The sequence below is a fragment of the Magnolia sinica genome, chromosome 3 (assembly GCF_029962835.1).
Source record: "Magnolia sinica isolate HGM2019 chromosome 3, MsV1, whole genome shotgun sequence".
Lineage (NCBI taxonomy): Eukaryota > Viridiplantae > Streptophyta > Magnoliopsida > Magnoliales > Magnoliaceae > Magnolia > Magnolia sinica.
In genome coordinates, this window is record NC_080575.1 from 3742064 (window position 1) to 3762217 (window position 20154).

The window sequence follows — 20154 nt, forward strand, 5'->3', positions numbered from 1 at the left end:
AATTTTTGGATCATGCTTATCTTTGAAATTTTACTTCATCTAGATCTTCCTAACTTATCAACAAGTTGGATGGCAAATAAATATTATGTTGAGTCCTAGGAAGTTTTTAGTGGTAGGCATTCAATCACCACTGTTTCCTTTGGTGTGGTCCATCTAAGATTTGAATTTGCTTAATTTTTTGGAACACATTTTAAAATGGGCTGAAAAAAATGCACAAATAGTGTAGATATACACAAAATCATCAAGGTGGCCCCCATGGTAAGGGGTCCAGGCAACGCCTAATCTGTTCTGAAATCAAAAGCAGAAATGGCCATTAAATGCACATGTAATTAAGAGAAAAGGAATTTGTAAACATTATAATTTTATATCAATTAATATAAAAATTTTAAATTAAATAATTCATTGATGATGATTTAACATTAAAATAATGTAAAAATGTCATCATAATCAATTGATATATACAGCTTGTGTCGGTACATGAATAAAATAATTTGTAATCATTGTATATTTCAAAGAAAAAGGATAGAGGTCCAAATGGAGACGGAGTCCTTTCCAACGCCAGTTCCACCAACCCCATAAAACACCCAAGTGGATAGGGACTACCATGTTATAAGTACAAGATTCACACCCAAATCGATAGCTCAACTGGCAGACTGAGTGGAGACACCTCTTTTCAACACCTGAGGTCTTGGTATCGATCCCTAGTGGGGTGGCTAACATGGAGCGTGTGTCCTGACATGGGTGCGTACTAACAAGCTATCCCCCCTAAAAAAAGAGAGTACAAGATTCACTCTACTCATCAAATTCTACACTCAACGGTGAGTATAAAAATTCAGATTGTGTGAGGAAGCAATTTTACATTATTCTCATTTGTGGGGTCAATATGAGTTTCTAATTGGGCTGATTTTTTGCATGCACGGTTCAAATAATGGTCCTCAATGGGGTAAAATTCCAACCCTTCTTTGCCAACCGGCTACATTTTTATGACTTGCTCTTAAACAACCGGTTCCAGATCCAAAATCAAGTGGGCCATGCACAAGAAGTAGTGGGGTTGTGGATGGCCACCATTAAAACCTTCGTGAGGCCCACCAAAGTTTTGAGCAAGCTAATATTTATGTTTTCCCTTAACCCTGGTGGGAACCACCTTGTGAAGGGTTTGGATCTGCTTGATCTTTATGGCCCACTTTTCTGTGGTGTGTCACACTCAGTCCATCATCCATTTGACGGCCACCAATCAATGTCTAGGATTCTTGACCAGGGATCATCCAAAGTGGGCCCCCTGGGTGGTCCATCCCTATCCACCATGCTCCATGCCACGTGTAGGGTGGGTGGTGACTATTAACGTATTATGGGTTGGTTTAACACCCCAAATGAATGGTTTCAGTGACTAGTGGGACACCCAACAGAAAATGATCAAGGACAATATATTCTCAATCACATCTAATAATTTCATGAATAGAGTCAACCACCCAACATTCTCTCACTCTTGGAATGGGCTGGGCCTGATCACAACCCAGCTCATTGACAACCCTACATTTGTAGTGGGCCCAGTCCATTCCTCATTTTGGGTCTCAACATACAAACGGGCCAGGCCTGACTTAAAATTTACAGCATTTTATATTCGACACCCTCCAGAGCGGTCTTTACATCTACAGCTGGTCTTGCGCTTAACTTTCAGGTCCATTGATCTATGGCAGTACAAATTTTAAATTGGGCCAATTTCGGGCTAACCTTAACTCAATCTGGGCCTCTTGGCACCCGTATATTCTCCCTTCAAAGTTCAAACCGTTCCTGGCGACCGTCCATTTTCAGTTTGTGATATGGAAGAATCTTATCCTCCAACACCCTCATTCTCGCTCCATGTTTCTCCGCTTTGAGACATATGGCCCACATCCTATCTTCTATCAACATGGTGTGGTCGTCCAGCGGACGTCTCAACTGAGTCCTTTCACGTACGGGCCACTGTCCACCGCACATCCGACAAATCATGGACACCGGCTCTGTGGATCCGTAACAGTGGGGCCACCATGATATATGTGTTTTATATTCATGTTGTCCATCCGTTTAGCCAGCTAATTTTAGGAAATAAGCCAAAAAATGAAGCTTATCCAAATTTCAGGTGGGCCACACCACGGTAAAGAGTGGTGATTAAACGCTCACCACTAAAAACTTCTCCAGGGAACAAAAGTTCTAGATCAAGATATATTTATGTGATCTTATCAACAGGTTGGATAAAGATGATGGTGGGCCCTAGGAAGTTTTTAATGGTAAACATTCAATCATCACTGTTTCCTAGGGTGTGGTCCACCTGAGATTTATATCTGCTTCATTTTTGGCTCATTCCCTTGAACCAATACATGAAGGTGGGCCCCACAGTCATGGGTGGTTCCCGAATCTACCACGTCCCATAGTCATTGGCTGTACACATCATCATCATACTACGCTTAGAGGTGGGCATTTCATACCCGAACCGCTAGATCCGACCCGATCAGACCCGATCAGACCCGATTCGAACAGAACCGACGGTTAGGATCGGGTAGCAGAAACCAGATCTGAAATATTTTCGGGTCGGTTCCGGATAAACCATGTTCCGACCCGACCCGACCCGGAATCCGATCCGATAGGATCCGACTCGAACAGACCCGACCCGACCTGTATATATTAGTATATATATAAATTTTTTACTTTTTTACCTGACTGTTTTTTATCCTACCCTAACCGCATCTCCCCTCTCGCCGCCCAAACCCTAAAAATCCCCAAATCTTCTCTACCCTACTCGCAGTCCCGCACCTGAAGATCTCTAGTCCCTACCCGACTGACGAGTGACGACTGTCTTCTCCACCCTACCTGCTTGAGTGCTTGTCTTCGGCCACTCCATTTTTTTTATTATTTATTTTACTGAAATGGGACCCACAAGCCAGCCATGGCTTGCTGTGCGAGTGTGCGGGTGGTCGTGGCTCATCGGCCAGGCCAGCCATGGCCCGCTGCTCGCTGCTCGTGTGGTCCTCTGTTTGGAAGAGGGTTTGGCCGTTTGGCAGATGTGAGTTCGTGTTGGGAATAGCCCTATTGTTTGCTCTATGGAAGAGGGTTTGTCCTCTTTATTTTTTTTGGGAATAGCCCTCGCTTGCTGTTTGCAGTTGGCATACAGGCAGAATAATCTTCTTTGCAGTTGGCAACTTGGCATATAAGCAGAATAATCTTCTTTGCAGTTGGCAACTTGGCATACAGGCGGAATCTGATTTTTTTCAATTGAATAAAATAGTTTGAGGAAAAAAAATGATGTGCAATTAAATCATAAATCAGTGTATCATCATTCCAATGCCTTTTTAAAAAAAAAATAAATAAATTTGAAGAACTCCTTCCAATACAGATGAGTCATCAATTCTTTCAAAAACTCATTTTTTATATATTTGTATAGTTGTTCAACCAATTTGATCCTGAGATTGTGACGTTTGGACGGCTGATTTCAGAATTTATTCGGTTTAACTTGAGTTAATGTATAATTTAAGCGGTTTAACTTGAGTTAATTGCATTAATAACTTAGTAGAGTGGAAGCAAACAAACTGTAGTTTCAATTTGGGAATTGTAGTTTGCAATTGTGCTTGAATAGCGGAAGTTCCAAATGCATCCTTAGAGAATCAGTGTACTGAATTGAATTGATAGCAAACTAAACTCTGAAAAGTAGTTAGAAACAATGGTTTATTGATTGGATGAGTCTTTATCAGTTTCCAAACGCAGTCTTAGTAGAATCATCTCCTTAACTTAAATATTGCATATAAACACATTTGATTACTTGTAAGAAGCATAAAAGTTAGACTACAGATCTATTTTAAGTAAATACAACCTCTATTTCTTCCTCTACTTAAACATTCATTTATACACTGGCTTTTCAATTCAATACAATGATAGAGCTGAAAACAGCTAGCAAAGTGACTGTTGCTTCTGAAAACTATTCATGAAACATAGCTTCTCTAAGCCAAGATGGTTGTATTGGATGGAAGTTTTGCTAAATCCCTTCATAAAATGGTATTTGTTGGAAGGGACAAAATTGTGGCCAGGTTGTCAGTAGGGAGATTGGAGATCGAGATTTGACCTACATTTGAAATTTCCACCAAAGTATGCGGCATCTCTACAACATAACAGTAATTAGGATTAAATTTTTTACTCAAACTACATTTTTTGTTTTTTTTTGTTTTATTATTATTATTATTATTATTATTTTTGGTTTATAAAGAAAGCCATGCGTGTACCATTGAGCCATTAGAAAGTTGAGATCTTCACTTAACTGCAGACAGCAGTGCCCCTGTAGACATCGCTAAATTTTGAGAAATATTTTTATTAATATGACTGTTTATGGTACTACAAAATACAAAATGACAGATCCTATAGCCTGAATGGGAAGAATGATGCATAGCTTTGTATATACATATATTGTTCTCCAAAGTCGCTTCAGCTACTCCTAGAACTTCAGATGCTCGGCCGAGTTCTTCTCCATGTTGGTCCTCGTGCATTTGCTGATAGCTTTGTCGTCAACAATGAAAATCAGACTGTTATCCAGGTTAGTGAGTAAATTTGATGTTTCATTTTTGCCAGGCATAAGAAAACATCTTGATCTTGTTTTTCCTTTTCTTCTCTGTGGAAAACTCGATTCGAACCTGGGCCAATCCGATCCGACTCGGTTTTCCTGATCGAGTCTGACTCGGATCGGTCCAGGTCAGCAGGGTTTAGGATCGGATTGGGTCAGAGGACCCAGACTCGGTCCCGGTTCTGACCGAGTTCGGGTCAGGCCATGCAGAACTCGGACCTGGTCGAGTTGGGCTGAATCCGATTCGACTCGGTCCGATGCCCAGCTCTAACTACACTTGTCCTGGCAGTCCGCTTTTTTACACGGTACATTTGCAAAGTTTAAAGGCTGAGGGCCGGATTGCGTCCTACCGCCGCCCGGACAGTAATCCCTCCGGGCAGGGCTCTGTGGGGTCCAAAGTGATGTAAGTGTTTTATCCACGCCGTTCATTGCTTTTCTCATATCATTTTAAAGTATGAGATAAAAACTAAGGGCCCATTTGGATGGACGAATTCGCCCGTATTAGGAGGGATTGCACTGTCCAATCCAGTAGTGGCCGTATGATAGCTTGTTTGGGCAGTTATGCGAGTCTAGTGGATAGGGTATAGCGCCGGATTTGAGGTGATGAGACGAGGGATTCGTAAATCCAACACTGGTTTTCTCTCTGCAGGCGATATCTTCTCGAGCCCATCCCTGGATCGTCCGTAGTCCATCGTACAGACTGCGGATGGGATTGGAGGACATTACTTGCTGGCAGGAGTCATGGCGGGAGGAGGGTTTTACCGCGAAATCCATCTATAAGTTTGGTGCCTTTAGGTCGCGATGGCCATATTCATCTACCGGTCGGAGCCATCGCGAGCTGACGAACAGTCCAGACAACTAAGGTAGGTTTTCTTCTTCGGCCCGGGCATGAAATGCCCTACTCTTCCTGTCGAGTGGCCCTGCATGTTCTGTATTGTTATATTTTTGTGGTTTCTGCGAGGCCAAGTAATGGTTTTTCATACATGTGATGTACCCCTATTATCACTGGGTCATGGCCCTCCGAGATGCATCTGTGCTGTCTGGGAAGATGCCATGGCTTCCGGTTTTGAATCAAATAGGTCTGCATGTTGGATCTCTATATCACACATCATATATACTGTCTCTTTTCTTCTCCATATGCTTTAATCTTTCTGTAGGCCAATGGCCGGTTGTGTTTTCTGATATTTCACATTAGAGTTTCGCATATTTGAGGGTTTTCTGAATCTGTTCTTACATTCTATGCTATATCAGAAAATTGGGGGTTTTGTGTAATCTCAATAAATTTGTGGATCTTGGCCATTTGAGTTTTCTGTGTACCGCTGTTCATGATTTCTATTAACTTCAATCAGGCCTTATTTCGGAAACATGGGTTTGTTGCTTATGAAAGATGGCAGGTGGCCATTTGAGTTTTCTGTGTACCACTGTTCATGATTTCTGTTAACTTCAATCAGCCCTTATTTCTCTGATCATCTGTTTTCATTCAACATCTGCTCTCATGCCATCTTTCATATATTTTGTCATTCTGTTTTGATTCAACGTCTGTTCTACTGCATGTTCTGTATTGATGTGCAAAGATTGCTCACGATTTTCTGCTTGTTGGATGCCCTGGCAATTTCATCTTACCCAATGTTTGGGTTCTCTGATTGTCTTTGATTTTGGCTTAGGCTGTTCTTCATGAATATCTGGTTTTCTATATTATCTAGTATTTAATCTTACCAAAAGTTTGGTTATTGAATGTGAGTGAACCTTTTGTTATATGCGTTCTGATTCAAACCCATTTGAGTTTTCTGTGTACCGTTGTGCATGATTTCTGTTAACTTCAATCAGGCCTTAACTTCAATTGCATGTTTATTAGCCTGGATGATAGTTACTATTTGCAGCTGTCAAGAGGTATCCACCATTTACAAAAAATGGTGGATACTAGAGAGGTTGTTTCCGTTTTTTCTTTTCTGTCTTTTTCGTTTATGCTTCTTTGATGGCCACCTGCCTGGACTTGAACCCAAACCAATTACTTGCTGGGTCGAAAATGACTTCAACCTATACCAATTAGTATTTGGGAGGGTCCATTGTGCTTCGTTAATGAATCATGGTATCGAAATTCTGGTGGAGCATACCTGTTAAAATCCAGGTTTGTAGAGGAATTTGTTGCTTATTTGTTCTCTATGGATCTCTGGTATGGCTTCTCTAAATCTAATTTGTTGGTTTCGTGTATCCTTTGGAGTCTAAATAGATACATGCAGTTGGTTTCCTTCTTTATACTTCAAATATACTGACTTTATATACCTAATGCTATAACCTTTTTGTGGAAAATCTGTTCGTTACTTGCAGCATGGTTTCATTGGCTTGAAGGTCACTGATCTCATCTCTTGGATTAGAGACAGATCTCTGGTATGGTTACTACAATCTATTTTGCTTTACTGTTACTCAGAATGTCATATAATCCAGTAATTTTTGCAGAATTTGCATGGATTGTTCCTCGTATATTTCTCTTTACTTACTGGTTGAGTTATTTGGTACATCTCATGTGTCTATCCATGGGTCTTCAAAATCTGCCTTCTCTTCTTGTTACCAGTGATTTCTCTCGGATATACTAGTACTGGTTTCACTTGGATGCCAGTTAGGTAAACTAGGTATATTAATCTTTGTTGAAAATGACCTATCTTCATTTCCTGAAAGATGCCCATGTGAGCTACTTTTGTTTCCCAGTTATGATAATTGGTGTCCATTTGTGGTTTGGTGTATCCTTTGGATTCAATCAAGACATGTGCAGTTGAATTCCTTCTTCATACTCCAAAATTTACTAACTTTATAAACCTAATGCTATAAGGTTTCTGTGGAAATCTGTTGGTTAATCGCAGCATGGTTCTATTGACTTGAAGTACACTGATCTCATCTATTGGAGTTGAGACCAATCTTTGGTACAGTTACTCCCACCCATTTTGTTGTATTGTTTCGAACAGATGTGGGTAGATGGTTTCTGTATGTTAGATTCTGTGCAATTTCAGCTTCACATTTCAAGTTTGGGTTCTCATGCCATCTTTAAATATGTTGTCATACTGTCCACAACTCCAGTGGACCACATAAAAGGAAGCTGTAGTGATAATCACTCTCACCATTGAAACCTTTCTAAAGGCCACCATGATGTTGTTTTACCATCCAACCTATTAATAAGGTCATGCAGACGTGGATTAAGTTAAACACAAATATCAGCTTGACCAGAAACTTCTACAGCTCCCAAGAAGTTTTTAATGGTAGAAGTTAAATCCCTACTTTGTGATCCACTTAAGCCCTGTACTTTTCTCATTTTTTGTCTCATACCTTAAAATGATCTGAGAAAAATGATGAACGCCGTGGATAAAATACTTACATCACTTTGGACCCCACAGAGCCCCATCCAAAGGCTGATTGTCCACCACAGACGCGGATTTCTTGGCCAAAGCTCCTGTAGGCGGGAGCGGATTAGGTGAGACCCCGGATCCACCAATGTGGGTGGGACCCCTGACTGTGGGGCCCACTGTGATGTATGTGACTACATCCACACCTTCCATCCTTATTGAAATCTAATTGTAGGGCATGATCTCAAAAATGAAGCAGATCCAAATCTTGTGTGGACCTTACCACAGGAAATAGTAGTAATTGAATCCCCACTATTAAAAACTTCAATGGGGCCATCGGAGTGTGTATTTTCCTCTAACCTGTTGATAAAGTCACAAAGATTTGGATGAAAAGACCATACAATTATCCGCTTGATCCAAAACTTCTGTAGCCTATGACAATTTTTAATGGTTGATTACCACTGTTTCATGTATTATGTGTGGGATTTAATCTATATGCAGAATAGGCCCACGGATCTGTCTATGCATGGGACATGGCGATCAGGGGTCGGATAGCTTACCTAGCTGAGACTCCGCCATGGAAGCAGGATAAGAATACCAGAATACCTGTAGAGCTTAGGATCTTCCTCTCCTTCACACCCTTTCTGCAATTCACAAGATGGGACTCGAATTTCTTCTATAGTGTAGGATCGGGGACCCAGCTCTCTTTTATAGAATCTGTGGAGAGAGAGTTTGAAACCCATCATAACACTTTCTCCCACGCTCCACATTGTAGCATCCTAGTGCAACTCAAATTGCTGTCTGCGTAAGACAGCTATAGCATTCCATCCCTAGTACGCAGAGTTGCTCAGATAGACTGCGCAGCAAATCACTTGAAGTGGGGCCCACTGGTCTACTCAATCATCCAGTTCGAATGTATGACAATCCAGACCATTGATCAGTAAGGCCCACTAAATAGAGTTCTTACATTCTCCGACTTGGGCCTCATTAAGCAATGTCAATGATAGTCATATATAATAATTTTGTAAACAGGTTTCAACTCCAACTGATCAGACCTTCTGTATGTGAGTCCGAAGTCTTTCGTTCTTTGAAGATACCGTAATACTTTCTTTGCAGCTATCCAATATTGCATTCCTGGATTAGATAGATATCTTCCAAACATTCCAGTGACAAAGGCAATGTCTGGTCGCGTACAGACTTGAGCATACATGATGCTCCCTACTACTGATGCGTACGGAAATTCTTTCATTCGATTCTTTTCTAAATCATTCTTTGGACACTGAAATAGACCAAATTTGTCGCCCTTCACAATAGGCGACTTTCCTAAAGCATAATTTTGCATGCCATACCTTTCGAGTACCCTAGTAATATAGGCCCTCTGTGACAAGCTGAGCACTCCAAGTGTTCTGTCACAGCGAATCTCAATGCTGATGACGTAAAAAGCTTCACCAAGGTCTTTCATTTCAAACCTTTGAGATAAGAATTTCTTGGTGTCGCTCAACATCCTGGTATCACTGCTAGCTAACAGAATGTCATCAACATACAAAATCATCATAACGAACTAACTCCCACTGGTTTTAATGTAGATACATTCATCTGCAGTGTTTTTTATAAAACCATATGAAGAAATTACTTCATGAAACTTAAGGTACCACTGCCGCGATGCCTCTTTCAACCCATAGATGGACTTCTTAAGTTTACAAACCAAATATTCTGAGCCAGTAGCTGCAAAACCTTCGGGTTGCAATATGTACACATTCTCATTCAGATTCCCATTGAGAAATGCAGTCTTTACATCCATCTGATGTAACTCTAAATCCATATGAGCTACAAGAGCCATTATGACCTTGAATGAGTCTTTCTTGGATACTGGTGAGAAAGTCTCCTTAAAGTCAATGCCTTCACGTTGGTTAAAACCCTTGGGAATAAGTCTAGCTTTATATCGTTCGACATTACCTTTGGAGTCCCGTTTGTTTTAAATATCCATTTACAACCAATCGGCCTTATTCCAGTGGGTAACTCTATAAGATCCCATACTTTATTGTCCTGCATGGATTTCAACTCATCTTTCATGGCATTAAACTAACGAGAAGGATCAACACTTTATTTGACTTATGTAAAGGATTCAGGATCCTTTTCCACCCCTATGTCAAAGTCATGTTCCTATAAGTATACGATGTAATCGTCTCGATTTACAGGCCTTCTCTCTCTTTCAGATCTTCTTAATGGTTCAGCTTGTTGGGTCTGATCTTGATTTTCCTTATCAGTGGTTTGTATATGAGGTTCTACATGGTGCTCTGCAGTGACTGCAGAATCGACTGCATCATTAATGTCCACGTGATCTGGATTGACTATGACAGGAGTCAAAGTCCTTTGTTCCTCAAATACAAAATTTCTTATGTTCGTGCTCCCACTGTTTTCAGTGTCCTCAATGAATTTGGTATTCCCAGTCTCAACAATCCTGATGGAGTGGGAAGGATAATAGAATCGATAGCCTTTTGATCTTTATGGATATCTAATGAAGAAACAACCTATGGTTCTAGGATCAAGCTTCTTTTCATGTGGGTTATAAATTTTGGCCTCAGCAGAACAACCCCAAACATGTAGATATCGGAGACTTGGTTTTCTCTAATTCCACAACTCAAAAGGAGTTTTATTTACTGCTTTACTAGGAACACTGTTTAATATATGAACCGCAGTTTTGATCGCATCACCCCACAGAAATTTTGGCAATGTTGAATTGCTGACCATACTTCGCACCATATCCATAAGGGTGCGATTACGTCTCTCAGCAACTCTATTCTGCTCTGGAGTACCAAGCATAGTGTACTGAGCAACAATGCCACAATCCTGCAGGTATTTACTGAATGGCCCTGGATTGTGTCCTGATTCGTCATATCTGCCATAGTATTCACCACCACGATCAGATCTGACAACTTTAATTCTCTTATCGAGTTAATTTTCAACTTCAGCCTTATAGATTTTAAAAGCATCCAGGGCATCTGATTTCTCATTGATAAGGTATAGGTACCCAAAGCGAGAGTAGTCATCTATAAAGGTAATGAAATATTTGTGGCCACTCCATGAGGCTGTAGGGAATGGTCCACAGATATCTGTATGTATAACCTCTAATAGATCTACACTCCTGGTTGCACCTTTCTTTCTCGTTCTAGTCTGTTTCTCTTTTATGCAATCAATGCATACTTTATAGTCAGAGAAGTCTAGAGAATGCAAAATTCCTTCTCGCACAAGCCTGTCTAATGTCTCACGAGATATATGGCATAACTGCCTGTGCCACAACATGGAGGAATTCTCATAGTCTAGTCTTCACTTGGATCCCATTACATTTCCATGCAAGGTATTAATATTATAGACGTGAGAGACAATCAAGTCTAACTGGTAGAAGTTGTTTACTAAAGAGCCGGTTCTAACTTTAATCGAATTAAAGTAAATACTAAAACTTTTATTTCCAAAGTGGAACGAAATCCCAACTTATCCAAATAGGAAATTGAAACTAAATTGTGCCTTATAGACGGCACACAGAATGTATTTACTAAATTCAAAAAATGACTAGACTACAACTTAAGCTTATAGACTCCTATTGCCTCCATGTCAACTTTGACACCATTGCCTACGTATACTGAGCGCTCCGCATCAGTTGGTGGCCTGGCCTGTAGTAATTCCTGCATAGAAGTGCATATGTGAATAGTAGTTCCTGAATCTATCCACCAAGAATCCACTGACACATCGGTCAGATTAGATTCAAAACAGACAAGAACAGAATGATTACCTTTCTTTATGAGCCAATCCTTAAAACCTTCGTAGTCTTTCTTTAGGTGACCCGTCTTTTTGCAAAAGAAGCATGGTTTGCCTTTAACCCGTTTGCGCCTAGATCCATTTACAGATTGATTCTCATGCTTTCCAGATGGAGGACCAGAGAATCCATTATTAGAACCTTGTTTCCTCTTCCTTTTACCTTTATTCCCTTGCCCATGCCCTTGTCCTGAAGTCACCATATTAACATTTTGAACTTTTATCATCTGTCTGATCCTGTCTTCTTCTTGGACGCACTGAGTGATGAGTTCATCCAATGTCCACATGTCCTTCAGAGTGTTATAGTTTACCAGGAACATACCGAATTGGGGAGGTAGGTTGTTCATGATCAAATGAACCAGTTGATCATCAGTGAGTACAAGCCCCAGAGCACGGATTTTAGAAACAACTTCGATCTGCTCTACAATATATTCACGGATGTTGCCTTTTCTATCGTAGGACGAGCGAGTCAATTTATTCAGAAGAATGCCCACTTCAGATTTATCAGATTTCTTGAATCATTTTCCCATTTCAGTCAGGAAAACTTTGGCCTTATCTGTTTCAGGTATGACACCCTTCATCGATTCAGAAATTGAATACTTAATGACTTTCAGGCATGTATCATTTGATCTAAACCAGGCAACCCATCAATTATATTCAGCTTCAGTGGCATTATCAGATGGCTTTGGAGGTTCTGGTGTTATCAGGGTAAGATCTAATTGAAGACAGCCCAGTACAACTTCAATGACGTTCTTCCATTGAGCGTAATTAGATCCATTAAAGGCAGGGACTTGATTCTGATTAGTTGGAATTGAGACTGAAATAAAAGAGATACATATATACTCACATTAGTTCATAGTTTCATAACTCAATTTCGTGAATATAAACAAAATTATCAGGCAAAGTTAATCAATTCAGTTGCTAAGGGAGGCATCAACTGAATCATCCAAGATGAAAATGGGCCCAACCATCATATCCTGGTGAGAATCTGTTACATCATCATCATTCCTCCTGTGGGAGGTAATAACAACATGTTAGTGATCCTCCTGAACATGAAGCTAAGTGATGTAAGTCATGTAAATCTGAGACACTCAACACCTATAGGTGAGATGAGTCTTTCAGCTTTACATTACCAGCACCATTTACTTCACCCGTTCACTTGACTGCCAAACGGTAATCGTTTGTGTTTTCGCTACCGTACGCATGAAAAAATGAACACAACTGTATGCAATCCTCCTTATCCCAATTTTACAAGTCTGTACCTATAAAGTTTTCATCGATTGAGGTCACTATGGTGGCTAACACAACCGAATCCAAAACTACAAATGTAAACTTTAAGATTGCTATTATAATCCTGCCTCTCTATGAATTATATCTTAATTAGTCTGATGCGGCCCATAAGTTAGTTGATACTAACCCTTTTGGAAATAAAGGGACCTTAAGTGAAACATATAAATAGGTTTCACACCTTACATTCCAACGGTCCATATCAATACTTAAATATGGGTGATGGGCAAATAATAAGGCCGAATCAGGACTCTTATTTGATCTATACTTGTTCAAATGAGCATAATTAAATCAAGCTCCTGACATTCTAATGATGGACAGATAGTATGGATTGAATAAATTTGATGGGTAGATCTATGTATGGTCGTCCATAAGTTGAACAGATGAGTTAAAAGTCAGATGAAAGTTCTTGATCAAACTAATAAACGATCAGATCATAATAAATGGTCCATATCCTCCTGAATGAGTTATATTATACGCTCATGATTGAACCCATATATGGTTCAGGCAAAAAAAAATTATATCAGAATGATATCAAGTGGACCAGATTATCGGACCAATGGGCCTTGAATGATGTCAGGGCCCACTAATTGAAATATTGGATCATAGAAAATCCGGTTCGGGTCCTGAATTGCACACCTGACTAACATTCAATCGGGTCCGCAAACCCGTCACCCAAAAATTCGAGTAGGTTAAATCCCTGCCTCTAATAGCTATCCGAAATGCTGCTACTGCTGCTAGCCTCATGGCTTTTTGAAGCAGTCGCCGCTGCTAGCCATCTTGGGGACCGGACGACCGGCATCTTTCACAAGGTCGATTCAAGAAATCTCCAGTCGCGATGATGGCTACCGCGGCTAGGAAAGAACGCTACCAGTGTTCAATGGAGCATCATGAGGGTTTGATCGAGATCTATATTTTCTCAGCCATGGATGGAAGATGGTGGATACAAGGAGCCAGTCGGCCATGAATGGAGGTTGTAACCTCGGATCTACTGGAGTCAAAGAGAATGCACAACTCCGGCGGTGAAAGGGATGACCTTGGCTGCCTCCATCGAAGACGCAGGTAAGGACTGAGGAATCTCAATCCCAAGTTGAGATCTGAAATCTGAAATCTCATATTCTGAATTTGGGGTTGATATTCTTATTAATCGAATTTGGGGATATATATCCGAAATCCCAAATTAGATGAAAAATCCCTGAAATCCTGATTTGGGATTCAAATCCCTAATTTGTAGTGCTGGATTTGGATTAGAGAACCCCTAATTTTCCTCGATTTAGGGTTTTGAGATCTGGATCCCCAATATTCGAATTTGAGATTTGAAATCCCTAATTTGAATCTGGACGGGATACCCTAATTAAATGTTTCTGGATTGAGGGATTGGGAAATCTCTAATTAACTGGATTAGGGTTTCGAATACTCCCTAATTAACTGGATTTAGGGTTTTAGTTTCGAAATTCCCAATTTCGGATTTGGGATTCGAAATCCCTAATTTGTACTGTTTCTGGATTTAGGGATTCGAAAATCTCTGATACTGATCTGATATGGAATTCGAATTCAAAAGCCCTAATTGCTGTATGGGTTTCGAATTTGAAAGCCTTAATTAATGTATGGGATCAACCATACCTATACACAGATGGCTCTGATACCAACTGTGGGATTTAATCTATATGCGGAATAGGCCCACGGATTTGTCTGTGCATGGGACATGGTGATCAGGAGTCGGATAGCTTACCTAGCTGAGACGCCGCCATAGAAGCCGGATAAGAATACCAGAAAACCTGTAGAGCTTAGGATCTTCCTCTCCTTCACACCCTTTCTGCAATTCACAAGATGGGACTCGAATTTCTGCTATAGTGTAGGATCAGGGACCCAGCTCTCTTTTATAGAATCTGTGGAGAGAGAGTTTGAAACCCATCACAGCTCTCTCTCCTATGCTCCACATTGTAGCATCCTAGTGTAACTCAAATTGCTGTCTGCGTAAGACAGCTATAGCATTCCAGCCCTAGTACGCAGAGCTGCTCAGATAGTCTGCGCAGCAAATCACCTGAAGTGGGGCCCACTGGTCTACTCAATCATCCAGTCAGAATGTATGACAATCCAGACCATTGATCAGTGAGGCCCACTAAATAGAGTTCTTACATTATGGTCCACCTAAGATTTGGATTTGCTTCAGTTTTTGTATCATGCCCAAATATGAGCTTTTAAAATGGTTGAACAGTGTGGATTTAATGTAAATGCATCAATGTTAGCCCCCACAGTTAAGGGTCCTGCCTAGTTTGGTAGATACGGGGTCTCACTTAATCCGCTCACTGCACTCGAATGCTAGGTGGGGCCATCATGATGTTTCTAAAAAATCTACCCCGTCTATCTATTTTTCCAAAACATTTTATGGTATGATACCAATAATTAGGTGGATCCAAAAATCCGTTGTGGCCGCAACAGTGGAGATTCAGTGATCATTATTTAAACATTCGTGTGGCTATAAAAGTCATGTATCAGACCAAATGTTTTGTGTTTTCAATTAATACCAATGGGGATTACCTTATAAATAGTTTGAATGGCATATAAGCATCAAGGTGAAGCCCAAGAAGGTTTCAATGGCAAGAAACTCTTTATCTAATTTTCTCTCCTCATGTGGCTGCCTTGTGTTTTTGGATACCATAAATTTAGTCTCGTATCTTAAACTCATTGGAAAAAATGGATGGATGGATGGGATAGATTTTTCAGAAACATCATGGTGGGCCCCACCTACATCCAAGCATGGGAACTTCTTGCCAAATGCTTTTGCAGGAAATCCGTCCACCAAACACTGGACGCAAAATTCATGTGACAGAGACAAGCGTGATGTCCATCCATTTTCTAAGCTCATTTTATGAGGCCAAAAATGACTGGGATCCAATGTTCAAATGGGACGAAAATGTGAGGATTGAACATCCACATTTAAAATATTCATGGGGCCATGGAAGTTTTAAATCAACATGATACTTGTGTTTTAAGTTCATCCCTATAAGGGATCTTTACTCTTGCTTAGGTGGTGGGCTCTCAGGAGTTTCAACACCTAGTTAAGGATTCGAGTATCTATAAGTGGTGAAATCCCACTTCGGCGTGAGTGTGTGGGGGTGCGTGTGCGTGTAAAAAAAAAAGTTCATCCCAATAAGAATGACGTTATGAACAATATGGATGGCATGTAAACATATTCACATCATTTATCCATTAGAGAGATCATCATAGGATATGGAAAGAATATTGCACAACCAAAGCTTAAGTGGACTCAACACATAAAACAATGAGTATTAAACAACTATCATTAAAAACTACTCGGCCGCTGGAATCTTGGATAAAACTGATATTCATGTTATCCTTCCATCCATGTGTAGACACCCCACCCCAACTTGATAAGACATGGATGATTCTTAGAAATTAAACCCGAACCCCATACCTTACCTAAAACTACGGCCATTTCCCAAACATGATCTAAACCCTTGCCAAACCTGAGCCATTTCATTACCTCACACCTTAACTTAACTCAAGCAATCACCCAAGCCAAAGCATGCCCAAACCTTCACCCACAATCAATCTATTTTTTGAGCCATTTTTGGGTCATAATCGAGCCAGTTTCGAGTCATTTTTTGAGCCAAATATCTAAAGCAGGCATTAGGCCACTCCCTGGGCCTAAACAAGCCCACTGGCTAAACTTCGGAAGCAATCATGAGGTGGTAATCGGATTACCATCCCCTCTCGAAAAGTGTGCATAGAGCTAGCCAGCTGAGTTTCGGACCATAACGATCAGAGGCGGTAATCCAATTACTGCCTCACCTCGACAGATGTGCCCCTCTGAGCTACAATTGTTGCTCATTTCCAAAGTCAACTCTTTTCACCACTTTGACCCTGAGTTTTACCCTATTTACCATCCTACCAAGCTTATGAACCTACAAGGAAGTACCATGTGGCATTACCCTTTCCTCCACCAATCACAAACTGCCACATCATCATTTACTCTTAATAAACCCTCAAATTACATAAAAGTCATCCCAAGGGGATATAAATACCCCATTCCTCTCCTCATTTCAACAACAACCCATTACCAAGAAGAGCTACCATGAAACCAAGAATGAAGTGAGTAAGAGTGAGAGGGTGTGCTTGAGTTCTTAAGCTCCCATCTTTTTAGGCCCCTTTAGCCTCCTCTAGCCATCTCTTACCTCCTAGTCCTACTTAGGCCAATTGTTCTCAACCATGGTGCACCCAAATATCTAAGCCATTTCAAGTGTAACCAAAGATCATGCAATCATCACTAGCATTTATATTTCATCTATCGCATCATTACTTCCCTTCTCAATCCCCATTCTTCTCTAAATTGCCATTGAATGTATGCTTTGTGACTTGCCAGAACTCTTGATCTTGTTACATCAAAAACTCATGTTAGTCTAATCCTCCTATATGTCATTCTAGCATCATCACAAATCTTGTTTGTAGACATTCTTTGGACGTACGCTTTGCGCCTTGCCGAAATTTTGGACCCTGACACATTAAAAATTTGAGTATGTCTAATCTCATTTTAATGCCTTGCATCCTATCATTTCATCCCATAAGATCATCTTACCACACGGAGTAGAGACCGTACATCCGTACGGGCAGAGAGGGTGCTTAACACCTTCCCTCTTTATAATTGAGATCCTTTAATCAGAATCCCGGGTCGCAGATTAGGAGTCAACTTAAAGCAAAAGAGTCTCCGGATTCTTTAGCTTTTACAGATTCTGCAGGTTCTAGCCGATTGCGGGGTTTTGAGTTAAGTGGCTAGTGGCGACTCCAAATCTATTGCATCAACAATAAAAATCACCTCCACCATAAACATAAATCAGCATGGCCGCCGATTTTCAGCATTTACAGAATAGTAAGTCCACTGGGGAATTTGCTAGTCGACATTAGCTGAGACCCGACTCGAAAAAGTGTGGTAATCCAATCTTAAGGGATATTATATATACAAACATTTTCATTCATATTTTGCTTTAAAATAAATAAATAAATAAAATATTGGGCCTAAAAGGCACCCTCAGATGACTTGAACTCATGGTTGGTAATACTATAACCACTGCATCCATGGCCGATATAGCCCAAAATCTCAAGGCTTTGTAGGACCTTCTTACCCAGTGTATTGAAAGAGGGGTTGCCTAAACTATACAAGTATCACCGCTTGGTGCCCCAATCATCTCAACTTTTCAGCATCCTCCCCTATAATAGAAGTTACCTTCAAGGCCAATTTTCCTCAGCCAAGAATCCTTTCCAGCAGCCTCTCATCAATGAGAACATCTATCAAAATCAACCTCCCACAGCCAGAAATCCCAACCAATTCTAACATCCTCTTCCTAGTAGGAGATCCAATCAATTCCAAGGGGCAAACCCCCCACCCCCCCTCATTTGATTCCTCTAAAATTGAAGAACTTCGCGAGCAATTGCAAGAGATGCAGAGGAAGTTACGGAAGCAGCAAGGGGTGGATCTCCCACTCACCAATTTCAGGGATCTTTGTCCCTTTTCCCGATGCAAAGGTACATCAAGACTTTGAGGTACCAAAATTCAAAAGATATGATGATACGGGGTGTCCTATGAACCACTTAAGAGTATTCTGTGGAGAACTTAATACTGTGGCTGGTAATAACGGAGCATTGATCCATTTGTTTCAAAAATCCTTGAAAAGTGATACGTTAGATTGGTACATGTCATTAGACTACCATCGAATTAAAACTTGGGAATAACTTTCTCAAGCTTTTATTGATCGTTTCGTATACAATCTTGATGTAGCACCCAAAAGGGCAGATCTTCCTGCCTTAAGGTAGAGGAATGATGAGTCATTATTAACCCACGTTGGATGGTGGTGGGCCATGGCCGCTAGAATGAAAACACCCATTGATGACGAGGAGAAAATCTATATGATCATCCACTCGGCAAACCTGAGTATCTCCGGATACCTCGTCTTGTATCCATATGTCAACTTTACCCAACTTATCCGTGCTAGGGAACAAGTCGAAGCCGGAATAAGGGCTAGGACATCTCCCCTTGGTGGCAAGCATGTTGAACACGAGAATGGTAACGAAAGTGTTCATGTCCTCCCTCTAATGGAAGAAGATAATCATGTCGCCTTTACCCAAGGTGCACCATTCACCCCTCAACAGGGATAACAACAGTAATAATCAAGATGCAATGCACATTACCCCAATCATGAATGGCAGATGGGGATGTCCTGGGAACCTAGGCAGTTCACACCGATATCCCAAACTTATAGTGAGATACTAGCTATGCTAGTCCAAAGGTAAATCCTTACCCCGTTACTGCCTAAGCCTCCACCAAACCCTTTGCCACCAAATTATAATGAGAATGAATATTGTGCATACCACCAATCTTTAGGCCACACAATGGACCATTGTTTCACCCTGAAACATGCGGTGTAAGATCTGATTGATAGTTAAAGGATTGTGGTTACCTCTCCTGCTGTTATTGCCATCAACTACATCCTCAAGAATTCCCTGTCACCGTATCAAGTATTCTCCATCTCATCAGGAACCCCTACCAACAATATCATTTAGGGAGAATCACCTTGCCATCCAGTCCAATGCATCTATTTAATCACTGCCAGCCCAACACCAATAATCCCGATTTTGCAAGGGGCACACCCAGCCAGTCCAATCTCTGCGCCCTTAAATATGCATGGGGCATCTCCATCCGGTCCAACCTTCATGCCCACAAGTCTATAAGAGTCATCCCCGATCAATCCAGTCCATACATCCTTTGTCTTACAAGGGGCACCACTTGCCTATCCGGCCCCTACTCCAACCGTCATGCTCCAAGAAAAATTCCCTTCCCCGATCAATATACCACATGCCCTAATAAAATCAGGACCTAACTTCAATCATGCAGCAACTTTCCAGGAAGGACATTCTACTATGTAAAGGGATTTGCCTAGCTCTACTCAATCTTCAATCCTTCAAGAGAAGAGTCTAGGATGAGTGGTTCCTGCCTTTGGGATGCAGGTCGAGGGAGAGATTGATGTCGAGATTCTGATTAGTCCTAAAACATCAACCATCACTTTTTAGGTCTTCGACATCACAACTTCATTTCATCACCTCCCTGATCGATCTTAG